This window comes from Bufo gargarizans, chromosome 2, assembly GCF_014858855.1.
Source record: "Bufo gargarizans isolate SCDJY-AF-19 chromosome 2, ASM1485885v1, whole genome shotgun sequence".
Classification (NCBI taxonomy): Eukaryota; Metazoa; Chordata; class Amphibia; order Anura; family Bufonidae; genus Bufo; species Bufo gargarizans.
In genome coordinates this window covers 626,437,533-626,460,148 of record NC_058081.1, presented here as the reverse complement: position 1 = coordinate 626,460,148, position 22,616 = coordinate 626,437,533, and positions in this window count along the sequence as shown.

Below are 22,616 nucleotides of genomic sequence, written 5' to 3'. Positions count from 1 at the left end.
ATAGGTCATCAATATCAGATTGGTGGGGGTCCGACACCCGTCACCCCCATGATCAACTGTATGAAGAGTATGCACGCGTCATGCACGCGCGCCGTCTCCTGTCTCTCTTCCTCCTCACTTTTTACTATGTATATGCAAAGCAGGAAGAGAGACAGGAGATGGCATGCACGCATGGCGTGTGCCTTTTATTCATACAGATGATCCTGGCACCCCCGCTGATATGATATTGACGAAGAACCCTGAGAACCCCTTTAATAACCTGATTTAAAAGTCATGTCTAGAGATGAGTAAATTCACAAAAATTTTATTTGGCTGCTTCGCCGAAAAATTTGGTTAGATCCGAATTTATTTGCGGCAAACCACTTTAAAAACTGTGCCTTACAGTAACACGCATAGGGAGTCTGCTGTGGTAGTGAAATAATACTGTGAGTCAGTATGACATGCAGATGACAGGCGTCGCTCTTATAATCACTGCACACTTCACTTATTTGGGCAGTCATTGGGCCAAAACTGACCAAATAACTATGAACTCAGCCTTGCAGGTCGATGTTACCGCCAAGAAGAAGCACACTCCTTTTACACCGTCGTCAGCTGATTCCACATAGATGTTAAACATTATATAAGTAGAGCCCCCGACAGAGTGGAGAGGGTGTCAGCAGTAAGTTTGTGTTGATGTTACTGATTATTTTGCCCTTCCTCTGATCCGTCAGAACAATAACCCCCAAAAAACGGATTGTGTCTGTTGAGCATTCGCCTTCACTCGGTCAGCATTCGTCAGTAATCCATCAGTATTGCTAATGCCAAAAAAACAGGAGTGGATTCTAAACAGAGATGTCCGAGTCAACCATTCAAGAACCGCTGGGTTGCTGGTCAAGACACGACCGCTAGATAACACTGGGAGCTCAGGCCTCTCGCTGCGACTCCTGATGCCATGCCCCCTTACTCTGCTGCGACCTCTGCCTGCGCCAGAAACATTTAGGCCTCTGCCACTCCCCTGTGCAGGGCCTGGCACTTCTCTGTCTGACATACTGTTAGATCAGATAAATAAATAAAAATTAAATTAAAACACCCAAAAAATCTGCAATTTTCTCACTTTACCACACAACAGCTAATAAGCCCTTTTTTCTACTAACACACGCCAAAAAGGGCTGTAATTTTCTCACTTCACCACCACAACGACAAATACTTTTTTTGTGCCTGTAAGGCATAAAAAGCACAACAATTCTGGCATTGATTTTTTCGTGACGCCTAATAGGCATCTGTACAAAAACAAACATTGAGACCATTGTTAAGCCCCTATCTGTCATATGAAGCTCTTAGCACCCCATAATCACATCACAGGGAGTCAATGGGGTGATACAGAATGTCCATTACCTTTCTCTAACCACTTAGATGCTGCAGTTAGCATTTATAGCAGCATCTTAGGGATTAAACAACTGAAACCAAAGCTAACTCTGTAAAACAGTCAGCACCCACAAGAGATGACATTGGCAGTGACCCTGAACTCATGCCATCACTGTGCTGTGATAGTACACCACAGTGTGTTAACTGCTAACCCGCCAAGATTTACTATTATGGTGCAAGGCCGGAGGGGGTTAAACAAGACTTAAAACTGTGATTTGATTGCACATTGGTCCCCCTAGTGAAGGTGAAAGACTGAATCGTGAACATATTGTCTCTTCACAGAGGAATCTGCAGGCAGGATTGAATCTGGTCCTTAGCATTCTCTTCTTCCATGTACTGGAAAACTAACTTTTAGAATACTATGTATTCACCCTCCTATAGGTTTTGAACACGATTAGAGGATTGTCTTTTTTTCGTTGCCATTTTACAAAACATATTTCTTTCCAGAGGTTACTAAAATAACAAATTCCCTTTGTGTGTATTTCTTCTCCTCTATCCAGTTCATATAACACAGTCTTGAAGAAATTTGGAATACAGGAGTTCATACCCTCCATTCATCTCTATTAAGGATGGGGACATAGTGAAGGCTGGGGCTTAGCTAAAAGGGATGAATCCAGTCTTCTATTGAAAATGGACCAGTGCTGTAAGGTTTCTGCTGCCATAAGTTGCCTCCTAGCCAGTAATTTATTTCTAAAGGTGAGGAGGTTGGATTCATTCTAAGCCTATGAAGAAAAATATAAAATAATTCCTTGGATTTTGGATTGCTTTCTGATACCCTAGAGAGGATATCATAGTGGAATGTGCATTATTTACATTTATTCCCTTTTTATAACTTTCTTTTTTCAGTTTTTGGCAATCCAAATACAGTATGTCTTCAGGCTTATAATTTCCTACTGTTCCTACCACACAGGCATCTTTTCTAACAGCCAAATTAAGAAAGTTGTGGGTGGACCTTGCACTTTGAATGCTGATGTCAGTTCAAAAACAACAGGCTTCAAATCCTTACTTTAATTATATACTTAGAGCCATCAATCAAAAATTACAATCAGCTTGATTTTTAAAGTTTCCCTTTGACTGTCTTTTATCATGGTGCTCCAGTGCCGCCAATGACAGATAATAATAGGTGACAGAGGCATCATTGAATTTTAAACTAGACGGGATCAGCAGATTTATTTAATTAAACAAAAACACAATGAATACAGTTTGCTCGTCGATCCATTGAATATAAATGATCTTTGAAGACTTCCCCCTCCTCCTTTTGGTATCGGATCCCATCATTGCCCAGTCCAAGTCAAAGATGATTAAATGTCATTTTATTCAAATTAATTAAGGTATCAATTTAAAAGCTTCATGAATATTTAATTTAAATTCTGAAGGCTGTGTACCATATTATCAGATGACTGATAAGACACTTTTATTAATGAAAATATTCCTCATGATGAAAGGAAGGGCGCTTGTAGGTAATTGATAGAAAATAATACATACAACCGCTAAGCTATACATAATAGCCATCATATTGAAAAGGCTGGGAACTTTGAAATCAGAAATTGACTTAATCCCAGTACTGAATTCTTAATTGAATTTACAAGACACTTTGACCTAGAAAGCAAGAAAAGTTTTTACTGTAGTTACAGATTCAGACTAGAGAAAAATCAGGGTCACACCCTGTAAACCTTTGTCCCATTTAACTAAAGCCCACCCTATACACAAGATGAATTACCAATCGCAGCCACTATAGAATGTATGGTACCGTTATTTAATAGGCTATGAATAGGCCACAGTGCTTGTTCCAGTGACACAGCCTCTTCAAACAGCTGACCAGCGGCTATGCAGGGAAATGGACCTCTGATATTGATGACCAGAGCCAACTGGCTTGGTTGAACCATGGTGACCTAGGTATGCATTTTCTTTTGTCAACTTGAAGATAGAATAGACAAAGGGCCTACCCAAAATCCGATAGTCAGGATTTTTTACATGAACAAAAATCCTTACTAATGGCTATTTATGCAATTACTTACAATGATATTACCAGTATCTTATATGTAAACACAAAATCAAGCACATATAGGCTGTAAAAAGTGTCAACTTCGACCCCTGATGTTAGACAAACAACCTCCCTGGTAATTTGCATACTGCAATATGTGCCTGTTTTACCAAAATTGATTTTTTGAGGTTTTTTTTTGGGTGGCTCCATCTCCCTTACTTCTTGAAACCAACAGATGATTTCACACCAAATACAATACCCATACATTTTATGTTCTCCTTTCAAAACATTGTTTCTTTGTTTCATGTCTCATCTAGAAATGTTTTAGTTCAATTCCAATTTTATTCCTTACATGTCTCCAGGACACACTGACATCAAAAGGAACCAGTACCAATGTCTTCCATGCTTGTCATTCTTTTTATAACTAAAAAAAACATTGTTCTTGAAACTTTGAAATGAGAAAAGTAAATGTTTTTTTTAATTTGTTTTTGTAATTTGCAACCTGGACCTGGAATTTCAGTGACTGAAATACTTTCATTTTTTTTTATTGCTTTGTCTATTTTTTTCTATATGTATTTTTGTCCAGTTTGAGAACTACTTAAAGTTTCCTGATACTTGTGGGACAACAAAGGAAATATATTTATTATGAGTGTTTATTGGTTTATGCAGACAAAACGAATCATTGTTTGGCAGTTCTGTTTTGTAAGGTAGAATACTCTAGAAACATTCATGTCTGCTTTAGAATTGGATGCCTGCGAGCTATCATCTTGTCTTTTCAGACTTTTTTCTTTCCTTGAGACATAATTTGTTTTTCTTTATTGTTCTTTTTCTTTTTTATTGTTTTGTGTCACTTGTCAAGAGTTGCCTGCTCAGGAAATCTGCATTTATTGCGCTTGTGTTTTCTCTCAGTACCTGAGTAACGTAATCAAAGGATGGGACTTTTTTGATTTACTCCAACGGATAGCTAAATCAGGGTTGTGTTTTCATCAGACAATGAACGCCTAATATTTAAAAAAAAAAAGATAAAACACTAATAAAGTGGAAAATGAAACATAATGATGCATACGTTTTTATGGTCAAGTATTTAAACATATGATGAGATATAGCTAAAAATAAATAAAATATATCCATCTCAAAATACGATATGATATAAAATGTCAGTGTTTTGTTTTTTGTTTTTTAAATATGTACGATTGGCTCTGTTCACAATAGTCAACTCATGGTTTCCATTTTTACACGATCCTTATAAAGGGTCCAGAATGTATCCACTTTTTTAACTAGATAGCATAGTGCAACATGTTATGCTTTTCTGACATTTAAAAGAAAAAAAAAGAAACCTGACAAAAAAAAAAATATATGCAAGTGTGAACAGATCCATCATATTTCGGCAGGAAGAATAGTACTTCATTCAGCTACTGTTCTTCCTGTTGAAATTATGATCAGCACCTGATACATGCAGCACTAGCAAGGGTCACTTCCTTCAGAAAGAAGTATTTTTAACTTAATCTTTATAAAAACTATGGGGGTCATTTATTTCACTGAAATAGGCCTATTTCAGGCGCCACAATCTGTGCCTTTTCCTGCTGACGTCAGGTCTAAAAAGGTGAGCGTGGTGTGGACAGGGAAGGGGACGGGCCGCCAGGCATAGGAAAAGGTCTAAATTTAAGACAGCTTCTCTTTTGTGCACTCTTCTTTGGAAGAATTTCTATTTATAGGATCTTGATAAATTAGCGGGGGATAAGTTTTGGCAAAAAAGTAATATTGTGTATGTTTCATAGGTGGAGAAAAATGGAGAGATACTTCCCTTCTCTTGTTTAGCACAAATAGGGAATAATTTAAGTTGGCTTTGGTATTTTCAGATACGTTCAGCAATTGCTAATGTAAAAGAATCTCGATTGTTGGAGATAGATACTTCCTCACTTTTGAAAAAATATGGAAGATTCAGCCCGCACAACCCCTAGCAGGTGCAGATTGCTATGGCGAAATACAGATACAAACGTAAAAACACAAAATGCAATCGCACACTGCAACCAGCACTCTGCCCTGCCTTTATGCTGGATGTTGAACAAGGCATTGGTGTACATTTTGGCCAAAGCGTAATAAGCCACTCACCACGTCAAGGTTGCCTTCATGAGTGGTCCCTAACACTAGTTCCTACCTTTTATGGGCCATGACAGCCACATAAAGTCCAGGGAGCGCAGGTACAGCATGCACGCCAAGCACACTCTGCTTTTAACCCCGTCTGGTGCCATTACAGCTTTCATCGGATCCAGGGATGCAAATACCAACATGCATGCTGAGCCCACTTCCTCACTTTTGAATGAGTTGATAAGGAATTTAGGTTTGAACTGGAAGATTTCACACTTTATAAATTATTAGTAAAGGCACTATTCAATGAGGTTGTTTCTCTGGGCCAAAGGGCTTGGGGAACTGATTGCCCAATGGTCTCGGTAGAGGATTGGGGAAATATTTTGGGTGATTTAAGATTAGTATCATATAATTTGAATCATATATTAGTACAGTTTAATATTTTATACAGAGTGTATATCACGCCGATATGGCTTAATAAATGTGGTTTACGAGAGTCTGTGAATTGTCCACAGTGTGATTCCCAGATGACTGATTTTTTTGCACATGTTTTGGTTGTGTCCCGACTTAAAAGCCTATTGGAGTATAATTCATAAGTTCATAACTGAAAAATTGAGGATAGTACTTCCGATTACAGCTGAGTGCTGGATATTGGGTGATTTATCGAAGGTAAACTGTCACAAGTATAAAAAAAATCTTTTTCGATTATAGTTATGTTCTTAGCTAGACTCCTGGTCACTCGTGTCTAGATGTCACAAAATACTCCAAACTGTAAGGAGTGGCTATACCTCATGTATAAGGTTAAGAGATATGAGATGGTCTTATTTAGCCAGAGATATTCTGAGGAAAAATGGTCTAGGATATGGGGGCTGTGGAAGTGGTAGTTTTCCTCTTGATCCCCCCTCCCCCCATTGTCCACCTTTATTATTATTATTATTATTATTATTTTTAATATAGAGATGCATTGCTAGTGAGGGAGGGTAGGGTTGGTCTGGATGGGTTAGGGAGGGATAAAAAAAGAGAGATGATAATGGAGGATGTTATTGTTGATTTATGTATTGTTATAATTTTGTTGATTCCTAAATGAAAATTATAAAATTTAAATAAATGTAAGACAGTTTAGAAGCTGTCTTACATTTAGAAGCAGTGGTAAATCCGCCGAAGTCATGACCGTGCCTCTTCATAACTCTGGCAGATCCATAGCCAGGTATAGGGGTTATTAAGATTGGTATATAAAACACTGATCTTAATAAATGTGCCCTTATTTTTATTTTATTTTTTGCTGCTTTTCTTTTTTATTACTGTAGAACTATGTGTTTGAAAATGAAATACAAAATATTGTCCTTCAGGGTCAGCAATCCATTGTTAGTCTACTGATACTGTGAGGGGAAGATTTTATCTACTAATATAATAGTAGATTTAGAAATAGGATAACATTATGGCAGCTCTATTGTTCTCTTCATAGGCCACAGAAGAACATTGCAGTGTATTGCAGTCATTCACACACCCTTCCCTATGTATAACCAGAATTCCTCCCTCCTCCCCAATTATTTTTAACCATGAAGGGGCCTTTTAACCCATATCCTGACCAGGTGCACTTTACATGCATCTTTGAAAACCTTAACTTTTTCCCCCATTTTTGCATCATTTTTTGGTGATACATGGGGCTTGCACAGACTCCGAAATCGCATGACTGCTGGGGTAGGAGCATGAAACAGAATTTCTGATCTCTATATACTTTGCTCATTGAGCAATGTTTATAGATCAATGGGAAAGGCAGGGGCAGTGAATATTTTCTGCGGGGCTCTGCTGCACTTCATGATAAGCGTGCAGTTGCGATCTCTGTACGAACATTTTAAAATGTCCATGCAGAGATGCACTGTATGTTGATTGCCTGGACATACATATCCAGTGGGCTGTTGGTAAAGGGTTAAATACATAGAATATGCACATAAAGACTGTTAAATGAGGGAAAAAAATATAGTAGTGTCCCTTTAACAGAAACCAAGACATGAGCGTTATTTAAGCCTATTCAAAACAGATTAAAACAGTGTATCAGGAAAAGCAGACTTTATTCTTACCCCCTGAAGGTTCATCCAGGATACCTCTGGATGTGTAAAATATAATCACAAACAGACTTACTTTAAAATAATAATAACTTAAATTTTTTTGATAAAATAGACAAGTAAATGATAACAGAAGAAAAGTAATCTCCTCCACTGTATGGGGAGGAGCGATCTCCTCCACTGTATGGGGAGGAGCGATCTCCTCCACTGTATGGGGAAGAGCGATTGCTAATGCCATCTCTCGTCCCCATACTGAATCATGGTTTGCCGGCAGCAGATCGTGATTAGACGCCACAATTTCCCTCTGACAAGTAATGATTTTTAAACCTGTTGAAAGATTGGTGATTGCCCAATGAGCGAGCGTTTGCTCGTTCGTAGAATAATCGGTGGCAGGATTACACTGCTAGTCTAATACAGGCCCCAAATAACAATAATGAATTATAAAATGCTAAATAAAATCAAACTATAGAGTAACAGAACAGATAACATACAATAATGGCTGTGAAAAGATAGTCAATATATGATAAATAATAAAAAACTGATGTTACTTATCGAAGTAAAGCTCAGGCAATAATAATTATTATTTAGCTGATTTTACATTATGCATATCCTTCAGCTTAGTTTCCCAGCATGGACTTTTCTGATTCAAGAGACCCAAACTGAGGTATATATTTATAGATATATGTGTTAATATAGGAACAGGACAACCCCACACACATATATCTCTACATTATTTTCGATTTTTAGCTTTTTACCACTTTACACAGCCATAGAAAATGTTACAGACATTACTGTTACAGACTTACATTAACACATAAATGTAGAAAATATAAAAAAAATATATATATCAGAAAAGGTTAGAAAAACCGAATATAACAATGCTTCTTGTTCTCCGTTCCATCAGATTTCTGTTATTTGATATTGTCAGAAAAAACTGAAAACTTGGACCATTATAAGTCAGTAGAATCTGTCAGCATCTATTAGGACTCAACGCAAAATGGATGAAAACAGATGAATTATGGATCCTATAAAAACAAAATGAAAAGATAACACCAGTGCAATAAATATCACAAGGTCCAACTGAAAAGCACACGCACAACATATAATACAATTGTAATCTAATATCCAGTCTTTAAAATGGTTGTCCTTGGAGAACAACTCCTGTCTATATGATCTATTAGGGTATGTAGACTTTATCGATGGGATGTCCCACTCACCCAATCGACCATGAAGGGGTACCTCTACAAAGAGCAGCTCTCGTCCTGAACGACTTGGCATGACCAAATACTACATGATCACCTCTTCATTCAAAAGAGCACCATGTAATATTATATTTCCTTTGCAGAACAACCCCCTTGAATCACGGTATAAAAACCATATTATCATATGCTTGGAAAACCTATTGCAGAAGTAGTGATCAACCAATAGATGCACCATAATCTTATTTTGTCTTTACTGGCCATCACATATTATATTTTTTATATAATATTTTGAAATTATCACTCATTCTCACTCACACTCAACGAAATCTTCTTTCTTGGCCTCTAACTTCTACTTTTTAAATAAAAGTTGCTGGGTCTGCTTTTATAAAAAACTTCTCGAAAAAATGTCTATGTAGCATTAGCCTTAAATGTCCCTATTCCTCAGGGACATTGATTATCATAATTATATTCCCTTGATATTTATGAATCCATAATGAATTCACTGACAAAAAATTATTGAGACATCAGACTTTATCATCATAATTAAATCTTTCTCGGTGGGGCTGGCCAAGAATTTTTGATGGGAATGGGATCTATTCAGATAAATCGCAACCATTTAGGATGGATCCTTTTCACATTGCTCATAGTATTTCATGTTGTAGAGAAGTGTTTTGCTAGTTGTGTGGCTCTGAGGATTGCTTCATTTTACCCAGAGCAGAACACGTAATTGACCTTCAAACCTAAACCCAAATAATGTATTCCTCTGGTAAAAAAAATTGCATTTGTGCAATATGATAATGCTCAGCTTTGAAGAAATTGCAATTGTCAGAAAGAATGAGTGTATTAGGGGTTTCCTGTTGATTTTTATATTGTAATTTTTCTGCTTATTCAATTTAAGCCACAGATTTCATGCAGTGATATTTGGGTCTATTTTATAGCTTTTTGCTCAATTTATCTTGCATGGAATCAACAATTTGGCCTTCAGACTCAGTTTGATGCATAAATTACATAAGTAAAGAGAGCTATTCTTTTTTTTCTTATTAAACCAAAATAGAACTAAAGCTAAAAAAAATAGTTGGCAGTATGACTTCTCACACTGTTGAACACATCTTATTTTTTTTGTTCTAAAAACCATTAAAACCATCATGGGGTATACCTTACCCCACAAAGAAAATCCCTTTCCAAAAAGAAACAGGAAGTTCTGACTGCTCTAAGGAGTGCAGTCAGTGGCCATTTCAGAGAAAAGTAGGATTATGTGGCTGTCTACCTAATGCATCAGGTGTATGGACACTTTATTCTGCCACATGAGAGGGTGTTCCAGTCTCTTGGTAAGTCAAGCCCTTTAAAGGGGTTGTCCCATGACAAACGCTTTTGCTCTATTCATAGCATAGGGGTTAAGTGTCTGATAAGTGGGAATCTGACTGCTGGGGTGCCCACCGATCTTAAGAATGGGCCCTATGTTAACTATTTTGAGTGTAGTGGCAGGCATATGCTCAATTATCACCAGCAGTCCCATTGAGTCGAATGCAGTGGAATGTGGTACTGCTGCTCCAATCAAATGGAGAAACATAGGCCCCCTGTTCTTGTGATCAGTGGGTGCTCCTGGAATCAGACTCCCTCTAATCAGACATTTATCCCTGATCCTATGCATAGGTGATAAGTGTTTGTTGTGGAATAACCCCATTAAGGTATAAAGGGCGATGCCAGCTAAACGGATAAATAATTGGGTAGCACAAAACAGGATAGAAAGAGGATCCTGACTGGAAATTACAGTTGTTCACTTGGCTGACAAAATAATGTGAAGAAGAAAATGAGCGTCACAAATCAACATCAAGGTGTCTAAAATACTGTAGGAGCATGTCCATGAAATAACTTTTCCAGAACATGCAGAGCTAACCTAAATTAAAAGAATGGGTCAACATTGTTAACATTGCAACCAGATCAAGTATACTGAGAGAAATAAAGGGATTATCATTCTGAAGGTCAGAAAACTAATTGAGCTCTGTGAAAATTAAATTTCAGGGACCATTGAGTCCCAAGAGTTAAAGTAGTCAGGATATCTAAGAATGTTGGAAAGGTGTTAGATGTTAAATACTAAAAGTCCAAAAGTAAAGGCAAAGATTTTGTTAACTATTGCATGTTAGTTATTAATTATTGCATGATATAACTATGATGTAATCATCATTAGTGTTGGGCGAGCATGCTCGGCCAAACAACATTTTGACCGCATTACAGTGAGTGCTCAGGGGAACACAGCGATGTGCCGAGCATAGCGATGATCGAGTATTCTCCCCACATGTTTGTTGGCTACGCAGCCAATAAACGTGCGGGGAAGTACTGGCACTCACTGTAATGCCATAGCCATGTTCGTTACTGGCAATACAGTGATTGGCTGGCCAGAACGCGTCATCGGGTACTATCTAGCACCCGATGACACGTGGTTCGGCTCAGACTTAGTCATGGAGAGCTGCAGCAGAAGGGACAGAAAGTGTAGGGACATGAATTATTCTATTTTTTTTAGGTGGGGTTTAGTATTGAAAGGTGTTAGAGACCCAAAATTCTTTTAAGGACTATTGTTTTATCTGGCTGCAATATATATTATTAGCACAACCAACTAAATTGCAAGCAATTGTTTGGCCGGTGCTGACAGTGACACAACCTCTGCTACATCTGTTGTGCTACATTTGCATCCTAAATATCTGTGAAATTCAGCGCAATTGTTTGGCTGACAGCGAAATTACCTGTGCTATATCTCCTGTATAACGTTTGCGCATCATAAATATCTGTGACATTCAGTGTCATTTTTCTTAGCCGTTGGTGACAGAAACATTGCCTGCGCTACATCTCCTGTATAACGTTTGCGCCTCCTAAATATCTGTTACATTCAGTGTAATTTATTTGCACATACACTTACAAAACCTGCACTACTGTACGTGTGACTTACTTGCAAGCATATAAACCATTCAATATGCTCAAGACGAGCAGTAAGGGACTGTTAAGTGGCCGTGCTGCTGATAGTGCACGCAGAGGCCATGGTGAAACTGTGCCTGCTGCCAGAGCACAAGAAACACACTCATCCACGATACCTAGCTTCATGTCCCAGTTTGCAGGGGGGCGCAGGACACCACTGTCGAAGTCACACCAGTGCGACCAGGTGGTCGGTTGGATTGCAGCAGATAATGCTTCTAGTCGGTTAAGCACCACCCTGTCTTACACAAAGTCCAGTCTCAGTAGCCAAGAGTCTGGTCAACAGAATCCTCACCCTGATCCTCCTTTCTCCCACCATGAGTCTTGGCAAACAAGTGATCCCACACTCTGATATTCTGAGGAGCTCTTTTCATCGCCATTCCTTAATTTGGGCCTCTCGCCAAGCCCGCATGAGAAGGGACATGAGGAGACCTTGTGCACCGATTCCCCAAAACTCTTGAACATCCACAGTCAGAAGAAAATGACGGTGGGGAACAGCAATTAGTGTTTCACGAGGTGGATTATGATGATGAGACACAGTTGCCAATAAGTCAACGGCAAATAGTGTCTCAAAAGGTTGGTGAAGAGAATGAGACACAGTTGTCAATAAGTGATGTTCTTGTTAGGTCAACTAGTCAGGAGGAGGACCAGAGTGAGGAAGTGGAAGAGCAGGTGGTGGATGATGAAATCACTAAACCAACCTGGGAAGGTGGCAAGCCGAACAAGGACAGCAGTACAGAGGGGGAGGGATCCGCAGCACCGCAACAGGCTTGAAGAGGCAGTGGGGTGGCAAAAGGGAGAAGGCGGGCCCCACCAAACAGGCCCGCAACTGTTCCCCGGAGCACCCCCTTGCAACAATCTACCTTGTCAAGGGGTAGGTGTTCCGCAGTCTGGCGCTTTTTTGAGGAAAGTGCAGACGATAAAAGAATTGTCATTTGCAACCTGTGCCATACCAAAATGAGCAGGGGCATAAACAATAGCAACCTCACCACCACCAGCATGATCCGCCACATGGCATCAAAGCACCCTAATAGGAGGCCGAACGCCTCAGTCCACAATCAGTGTCTGCGGGTCACACCACTGCCTCCTCTTCCCCTGTGTTATGTGCTGGCCAATCTCCTGTCCAAGATGCAGACCCCGATGCCTCCCACCCTGCACCTGGATCTTCGCAAGCACCATCAGCTAGCACATCCACTTCTGTGTCCCAGCGCAGCGTACAGATGTCCATACCCCAGGCCTTTGAACGAAAGCGCAAATACCCAGCCACCCATTGACAGGCCATAGCACTAAATGTGCACCTTTCCAAATTTCTGGCCCTGGAAATGTTGCCATTTAGGCTTGTGGACATTGAGTCTTTCCGCAGCCTGATAGCGGCGGCCGTCCCTCGTTACTAAGTCCCCAGCCGCCACTATTTTTCCTGGTGTGCCGTCCCCGCCTTACACCAGCATGTGTCCCATAACATCACCCGTGCCCTGACCAACGCAGTTATTGGGAAGGTCCACTTAACAACTGACACATGGACAAGCGCTTTTGGCCAGGCATGCTACATTTCCCTGACGGCACACTGGGTGAACGTTGTGGAGGCCATGAGTGAGTCGTACCCTGGGATGGCACAGCTGCTACCGACACCAAGGATTGTGGCCCCTACTTCCAGCAGGATTTCCGCCACCACCTACATTAGTGGCTGCAACCCACCTTCTCTTCCTCCACTTCCACCTCTGAATTCTCATGTTGCAGCACCAGTCAGCCATCAGTCAGTAGCTGGAAGCAGTGTAGCGCTACAGTGGGGAAGCAGCACCAAGCCGTGCTGAAACTAATTTGCTTAGGTGACAAACAGCACACCGCCGCAGAGCTATGGCAGGGTATAAGGGACCAGACTGAGCTGTGGCTCTCGCCACTCAACCTACAACCAGGCATGGTTGTGTCTGATAATGGCCGTAACTTGGTGGCGGCTTTGGAGCTCGGCAAGCTCACATACATACCATGCCTAGCCCACGTGTTCAACTTAGTGGTTCAGCGGTTTCTCAAAACCTTCCCCAATTTGCCTGAGCTACTGGCGAAGGTGCACTGCGTGTGTGCCAATTTACGAAAGTCATCTATAGCTGCCACCGGTCTGGTAACACTGCAGCAGCACTTGCAATTGCCAGCTTACCGACTGTTGTGCGACGTGAGTATGCACCGGAACTCCACATTCCACATGTTGGCCAGGCTTTGTGAGCAGCAGAGGGCAATAGTGGAATACCAGCTGCAACAGGGTCGTTGCCTTTCCAGTCAGCTTCCGCTCTTCACAAGTGACGAGTGGGCATTGATGTCTGACCTCTGTGAGGTTTTACACAACTTTGAGAAATCAACACAGATGGTGAGCGGCGGTTATCAGCTTAACCATCCCACTTCTCTGTGTACTGAAACGCTCGCTGCTCACAATGAAGGCGGACGCTTTGCATGTGGAAGAGGTGGAAATGGGGGAAGACAGTACATAGGGTGATAGCCAGACCACCCTTAGTTCGTCTTTTCAGCGCGAATTGGACAATAATTAGGAGGAGGTTGCCTCCGCTACAGAGGGTAGTACCCATATCAGGTTTATTTCATCTGTTTAGACTGGATGGGCCGAAGAGGAGGAAGAGGATGAGGAGATTGAGAGTTATCCTCCTAATAAAGACAGCGAAGTCTTGTCTGTTGGGACTTGGCACACATGGCTGACTTTATATTATGCTGCCTTTCCCATGACCCTTGCGTTATACGCATTTTGGCCAACACCGATTGCTAGTTGTTCACCCTTCACGACCCCCGCTACAAAAAGAACTTCTCATCTCTCATTCCTGTGGTGGAGAGGACTAGCAAAATGGTGCAATACCAGAAGGTCCTTGTGGAAAAAATGCTCCAAAAATTTCCAGCTGACAACGCTGGCGGCAGAGTACGTAGTTCCTTGGGCAACCGAGGAGGGGAGACGAGGGGAACACACAACAGAGGAAGGGCAACACTCTCCAAGGCCTGGGACCGTTTTTTGACACCCCGCCAGCACCCTCACCCTGATGTGTGGCCTATTGTCACAAGGAGTGAAAATTTTTGGAAAATTGTGAAGGAGTATGTAGTAAACCGTGTCAGCATCCTCAGTGATCCCTCTGTGCCTTACAACTTTTGGGTGTCCAAGCTGGACACGTGGCACGAACTGGCGCTCTACACCTTGGAAGTGCTGGCCTGCCCTGCTGCCAGCATTTGGCAGAGCGGGTATTTAGTGCTGCTGGGGACATAACGTATAAGCGCATCCGCCTGTCAACTGAAAATGCTGATAGGTTGACTTTTATCAAAATGAACAAGGCCTTCATTGCACATGTCTTCTCTACTCCACCAGAGAAAAGCGGCTGAACATAAAGGCACTTTAAATGTGGCTTTTATGGTGTATTGAATATACTGTATTCCCATGCATCCCTTACACCACAAAAAAAGGGTATATTGTTCAATCTTCTTTTTCTCCTCCTCCTCCATCATATTAACATGCTTATTAGGCTGCCCTCGCTCCTAATGTTTTAGTGTCGGTTCCTTGTAGTTTTTGGCAGGCCTTTCCCTTAGTGCATAGCCTTTATGAGTATAGGAGTCCCACTACCTGAACAATTGTACCACAATGTGAATGATGCCCTCCTTTATGTGATATACAGGTTGTATCGGAGTGCCTCTTCCTTGCAATTTTTGGCAGCACTTGCACTTTATATACAAGTAAATATACAGGAAAGCATGTTTCCTAACAATTTTTCCTCTAAAATCAATTTTATCTTCGGTTTGGTGCAGATTATTGTCAGTCTGTAAAAGTGGCGTACTACTCGGACAACATCGTTCCCAGCAGCGACCTGGGAGTCCAAGATGCATCCAGACATCTTCCCCATGCTGCTCCTGAACCATTTCAGTGGTGTTTCCATCAATTTCTGACCTTTTCCTGTGAACCAGACATCCTCCCCTCTTCAGAGCAAGGGGTGCCTGGTTTAATGCTTGGGTTCTCCCATTGACTTCCATTGTACTCGGGTGCTCTGTAGAACACCTGAGCATCCCAAAGTGTTCTACTCGAGCGCCAGAGTCCAGAGCACGTGATGTTGACAGATGTTAATAGGATGTATACGATGTTTGTTGTAAAAGAGTTGCTGATGACTTTTATAATGATAATACTGAAGGTAATGTTGAAAGTAATGATGGTAATGATGAGGGTGTTGATGATTGATAGGAGGATGTTGATGGTTATCATGACAGGATGATGTTGATGGTTATAGTAGCGCCTTCTCAAAAACGTTGTTGAGTTGTATGGTATATATCTTGCCATAGATCTTGAGATCCCCAACCCCTCAAAGATATCAGTAGATACAGTAACTGAGCATCTGAGAACATTATAACCAAGAAGATATATACACAAATAGTTTTTTTTATCAAGAACAAATAGTAGTGATCTGTATAACTTTATTTTTGTGTTACCCTCATATAGAAAATTCTTAGTTGACTATTTTTAGAACCTTTCCTTCTTGGCATAGCTATTCCCAAATAAGATTTTTATAGTAATAGAAACCAAACACTGACTATTAATGACAAATTAATGATCTGTCATATCTTAATGATCTGAAATAATAGTATAGACACGTTCTGAAAGTTTAACTTTATGCTCATGGACTTGAATAAGCAAGTAACATTTAAAAAATCTATTAATAAAGCGCCATTTATGTCCACAGGCTGTGTTTGGTATTGCAGCTTAGCGCATTCAAGTAAAAAGCAATGACATGGCGGTGTTTTATGAATAAAACAGCAATATTTTTCTAATCTCAAGCATCCTCATTTTAAGCAAGTCCAAATAACAGGTACATTTTTCATTTCCATATAATAATTTTATCCTCATAGACACATATAGGTACATCTACTGAATACCAATTCTGATGGTGGTTCAATATGATATTGACCTACTTAAATAAAAAAAGTACATTTTTTGTTTTCTTTTTTTTTTTACATCTTTAGCTAATATGATATTTCAAGACCTGCCCTCACTTATTCCAAGTTCCCCTGAGTTCTTGTTTAACCATTTGATTTACAAAACATGCTGACTTTATAGAGAACATTTTACTGTCTTGCTATAAACCACAAACTGAGATCTCCACTCTTAAGTTCTACACCAGTAAATGAAAACTCATTCCTTCCCAGGGGATGTCCCTAAAAATGTTAGCATTGCATAAGACAGTTCTAAAAATTCCCAGACAGTAAGTAACATTAGTTTTTTTTGCCTATACTAAATACTTTTATGAATAATTAAAGATTAAATATTGAACTACAAAAATAGACTATAAATGGATCTGGTGCCCTGTAATCAGGAACTGACATTCCTCCGATACATCAAGGTCCTGCACGTAACCAGTTTGCAAATTCACAATGCGGTGCAAGCTAATACTTTTTTCTATCTCCTGGGGAAAATATAAAATATGAAGATGTCAGAAATATGGAATAAAAAGGACACGCTGGGAGCCTGTGAATTCAAAATAAAATAAAGATATTCTACACCTCATAAACACTTGGCCAGGGGCCTTACTGTTTATCTGTGTTCAGGGAGACATTTATAGCCTTGTATTGTATATATAGGATTTCACTTTGCCATAGTCCTGCAGGTCTTATATACAATGTACTCTCTGCTGGAGGGACATTATAGGATTTAGGTCAGATGGTCTATTAGAGCAAAACTAAGTTTTGTGTTTAAAAGAAATTCATTTATTTAGTTAAATCATTATAGGTATAAAAAATTGTCATTGGGGCAACCTTTGTTATAAGACCATATAAGGCCTAATTGGGGGAAAGTCTTTATTCAGTTTTCCCTATGGTAGCCAGAATTCCATCCTGGAGGACTTAGAGTGACCATGTATGAGAAGATTCCACATTCAATTGAATAGGCACCATGTAGTACCATATTTCTCCTCTAGTGGCTGCTGTAGGAAAATTGTGTAATCCTTATAGCTTCCTCTGGGGATGAAGAGTGAAAATATCTATAAACACTTTTTTTCTAGAAATTTCAAAGTAAATAATTAAGATCTCAAATAATTATGATAATGATTGGAGTAAATAGTAAAATTGTGTATAGAAATATATATAATTGATAGTAATACTTATTACTTCCAGTTTTTTACACACACACACACACACACACACACACACACTCATATAATTTTCAGTTGACAAATAATAATTAACATAGAATTATACTATTTTATTATATGATCTTTATTCCTTCAATACTTCATTTAAACAAAGGTCAGCTGATAGTATTGTTAAACTAGTTTTATTCATTTATTTAAAAATACCAAATTTATAGTTGTTAACCTACTAGCAAAAAATGTGCAGAGTTTATTTTCAGATTACAGCCATTCTAATGTACATATGAAAAAACCTCTTCAAAATAAGTGTAAGTCATTTCTCCGCCTTTGTGGAAGAATAAAACATTGCACTGTAGAGGCAAAGAAAAGGGAATTTGCAGCGGTAGAAGCAAAGAAATGGTTTTCTCAAATTGATTTCTGAAGATACTACACAGAGAATTAATACAAGGATGTATTTTAATGCCAAACCTGAAAAAAGTGAATTTGGATACAGACAGTAATTCAAGTTTTATGTAGAGTGCAGCCCTAAAAAGGGGAAAGATTACAATCTGGAGTGTTTGAATCCAGCTCAGAACATGGACAGAAATATACAGTGAAGATGCTTGCTAGAAATTCAATTTCTTTTCCACACTGGAAAACACATAACCCCGGTGTACAAAAAAAATGTATTCTATTAATATTTCCTTCCTCACTTTTCATTCTGCATTGAGAATATACGGCTGCTGTTTCACCTATAACAGGACAGAAATCATAAAACTGCTATACCTAGACCTTTTTCTTTTCTAAAGAGATTTCAGTTTTGGCTGCTTAACTGTACCACAATCACAGTGGAGGTGGACATTTTGTAGATACAACCAAAGAAAATAACTATATTACGGACAAGAATATAACTACTATATTACTACAAATGCTATTTACAAGAATATAACTGCTATAATACTGCCTCCTATGTACAAAAATATAACTACTATAATACTGCTCCCTAAGTTCAAAAATATAACTAATATAATACTGCAGACTATGTACAAGAATATAACTACTATAATACTGCCGATTATGTACATGAAAATAACTACCATAATACTGCCTCCTATGTACAAGAATATAACTACTATAATACTGCTCCTATGTGCAAGAATATAACTACTATAATACTGCCTCCTATGTACAAGAATATAACTACTATAATACTGCTCCTATGTACAAGAATATAACTACTATAATACTGCTCATATGTGCAAGAATATAACTATTAAAATACTGGCTCTCTACACAAGAATATGACTACTATAAGACTGTCCCCTATATACTGCTGTAATACTGTTCCTATGTGTAAAAGAATATTACTATAATACTGCCTCCTATGTACAAGAATATAACTACTATAATGCTGCCTCCTATGTACAATAATATAACTACTATAATACGGCCCACCCATGTACAAGAATATAACTACTAAAATACTTCCTCTATGTACAAGAATATAACTTCTATAATATTGCCTCCTATGTACAGAAATATAACTACTATAATACTGCTCCTTATGTACAAAAAATATAACTACTATAATACTGCTTCATATGTACAAGAATATAACTACTATAATACTGCTTCCTATGTACAAGAATATAACTACTATAATACTGCTCCTATGTACAAGGATATATCTAGTATAATACTGGCCAGTACGTACAAGATAAAACTACTAGAATACAAAAATTAAACTGCTACAATACTGCCTTTAGATGGAGTATAAATCTGAACTGGTATTTATTTTTTTACAAATATTTAAATGTAATTGCTCTTAACCCACAAGTCTAAAAGTTTTTACTATGTGACTGCATGATATTCTGCGAGGCGGGCAGGACACATACCACAGTGCATACAATTACCTAGTTAATGATTGCTAATAACCATTTCTTACCACATATGTCATTCCCATCCTTGCACTGCCTCCACCGAATGCCACTAAGGATTGAACACCTCTTGTTGAGTTTGCACTAATTGATGCTTTGATGCCATCATCTGCAGGCCGTACACAATGGTCCCAGAGTCATCTTTCAGGCAAATGTGCTATGTAACTATCTTCCATGAGGGAGATCCTCCGTCTCAGACAGCTGGTGGAATTTTTCAAAATGCAGCTGTTTACATAGACTCTGAACAGGTACACAAGCACCATAAGAGTCAGAAAGCAGTGAAATACAAGAAAATATTTCCATTGAGGAGGCATCATAAACCTCAAAAGAAAAGCCTGAGTGGTTTAAAATGTCAATAAAATCTTGAGATGGAAATGTTTTTCTCTGTCACTGCAATTTTATTTCTTATGGTGATATATTGTATGTGTCTGGGCTGTCCTCGGATTGTCAAGACTATATAGAGTCACATAAAAGCATGGTGGTGATGTAATTAAATAAATAAGTAGTGACTGAGATGTACATAACCAGGTGGATAGATCGATCGATCGATAGATAGAATGGTGATAGATACATAGATCGATAGATCGATAGATAGATTTGAGATAGATACTGTAGCTACATAAAAATGAAAGGGGTTGTCCAGCCAAGAAAGAAAGAAAGAAAGAAAGAAAGAAAGAAAGAAATTGAATCAACATTAAATCAATAAGTAATAGATATATACCGTATTTTTCGGTGTATCAGCTGAGAGGGAGGAGGGGCTGGGGGCCGGCATCTGCTTTTATAATGACAGCTGGGCCCGTGCAGTGACTGCATTCTACTACACGGGCCCCGCTCACTGTATATAATTGTATCTGTAATTGTTAATGGTTATGTATATAATCGGTTAATCAGCGCTCGGCTTGTATACTTTCAAGCGCTCGGTAGTAGAGAGGAGGGAGGAGGCAGGCCGGGAGGACGGGCGCTGGCAGCGTGAGTGACTACGTCACGCGCCGCCCACTTTATGAATGAAGCAGGCGGCGTGGGCACATGACGTAGTGACTCACGCTGCCAGCGCCCTTCCTCCCGGCCTGCCTCCTCCCTTCTCTCTGCTACTGAGCGCTTGTAAGTATACAGGCGCTGATTACCCGATTATATACATAACAATTAACAATTACAGATATGATTATATACAGTGAGCAGGGCCCGTGTAGTAGAATACAGTCACTGCACGGGCCCCGCTGTCATAAAAGCATATGCGACCCCTACCCCCTATATTGGGGGTCATTCACACTACAGGGACACTGTTATGGTGGGAATCTGTGGATGACATATAGCATAAGATGCTATATATGTGTCATCCACAGATCCCCCCCATAACAGTGTCATCCACAGATCCCCATAACAATGCCATCCAGAGATCCCAATAAGAGCCATCCAGAGATCCCCCATAACAGTGTCACCCACAGATCACCCATAACAGTGTCACCCACAGATCCCCATAACAGTGTCACCCACAGTGTCCCATAACAGTGCATTATCCACAGATACCCCATAATAGTGTCATCCACAGACCACCATTAGTTCAAAACCCACCAAAAGCACACCTTTTGGTTCAAAATATTTTTTTTCTTATTTTCCTCCTTAAAAACCTAGGTGCGTCTTATGGGCCAGTGCGTCTTATAGGGCGAAAAATACAGTAGATAGATTTATGAATTAATATTGCGTTGCTTGAATGGTAAAGATTCCAAATTTCTTCTTTTACATCCTCTGCATACATTCCCCAACTTCCTTTCTATTAAATTATATTACCTTGACTGGTAATCTCTATGCAGAGCTCTGCCGTGTTTTTGCCAATTACACTATAATGTGATTCTTCTTCTGGACTGATATATTTATTACTAGAACTATAGTTTATGTACCAATTGAGTGAACAAATTCAGAAATGGTATCAAATCAAAATTGTAATTAATGTTCAAGAAAAAGCAAACACTGCTAATCCAGCCTAACACCAATGGCCAGGCAAGCTTAAAATCCATGTGTAAGCCAGCTTGAATCACAAAAATAAACTGCAAACAGGAACGATAGCCACAGACAGGATTTACCGGAGAAATGTGTTGGCCTGTGAAACCTGAGCAAAAAAAGGGCATGATTGCAAACAATATGGAGTTAGGAGAATCTCCGCTTCTCAAACTGTAGTCCCTCTACCGATATGCTGATCTCGGGGGGGAGGTCTTATTGCTGAGAACTTCTACCAGTACCACCATCATCTTAGATACATTAAATACTATAACTTGTCTACCTGCAGCCAACACTAGAGGGAGTTAAGGAGAAAATTGCATACTGTGGCCTTTTATTCTCACTCTAGTGGTGGCTACGGGTAGCTAGAATTCTAGTGTCTACTTTATACTTGGAATTTGGAAATCTGTGTCAGATCTACACAAGCAGCCGATTGGCCACTATCAATTTGATCTTAATGTCCCATCCTAAGGATAGGTCTTCAATATTTAAACGATGGAAAGCCACTTGAAGTAATTGTTGCTCTTAGACATGGACTTTCTAAATGCCCTTGTATAGTGATTAAGGGCTGTTTCATATCTGCATTATAACATATCTGGCAGGCTGTTCCAGCCGGCAACAGCCTGCTGAATCCGTGAATACCAGGTGCTAACGGGCACTGCCGAGATACCGTCTGGCCCTATCCACTATAATGGGGACCGGTGTAGATTCGACCACTCCCCGACAAATATACCAAGAGGCTGCCAGATGAAAACTGCCTCATACAGCGGTATTTGCTTGGCTGTTCCTCGACATGTGTGTCGCCTTGCGGTTGGCTCTCCACCGGTCTCCATTATAGTGAATGGAGCCAGACAGAACCTCGGCAGTGCACTATAGCACCCGAT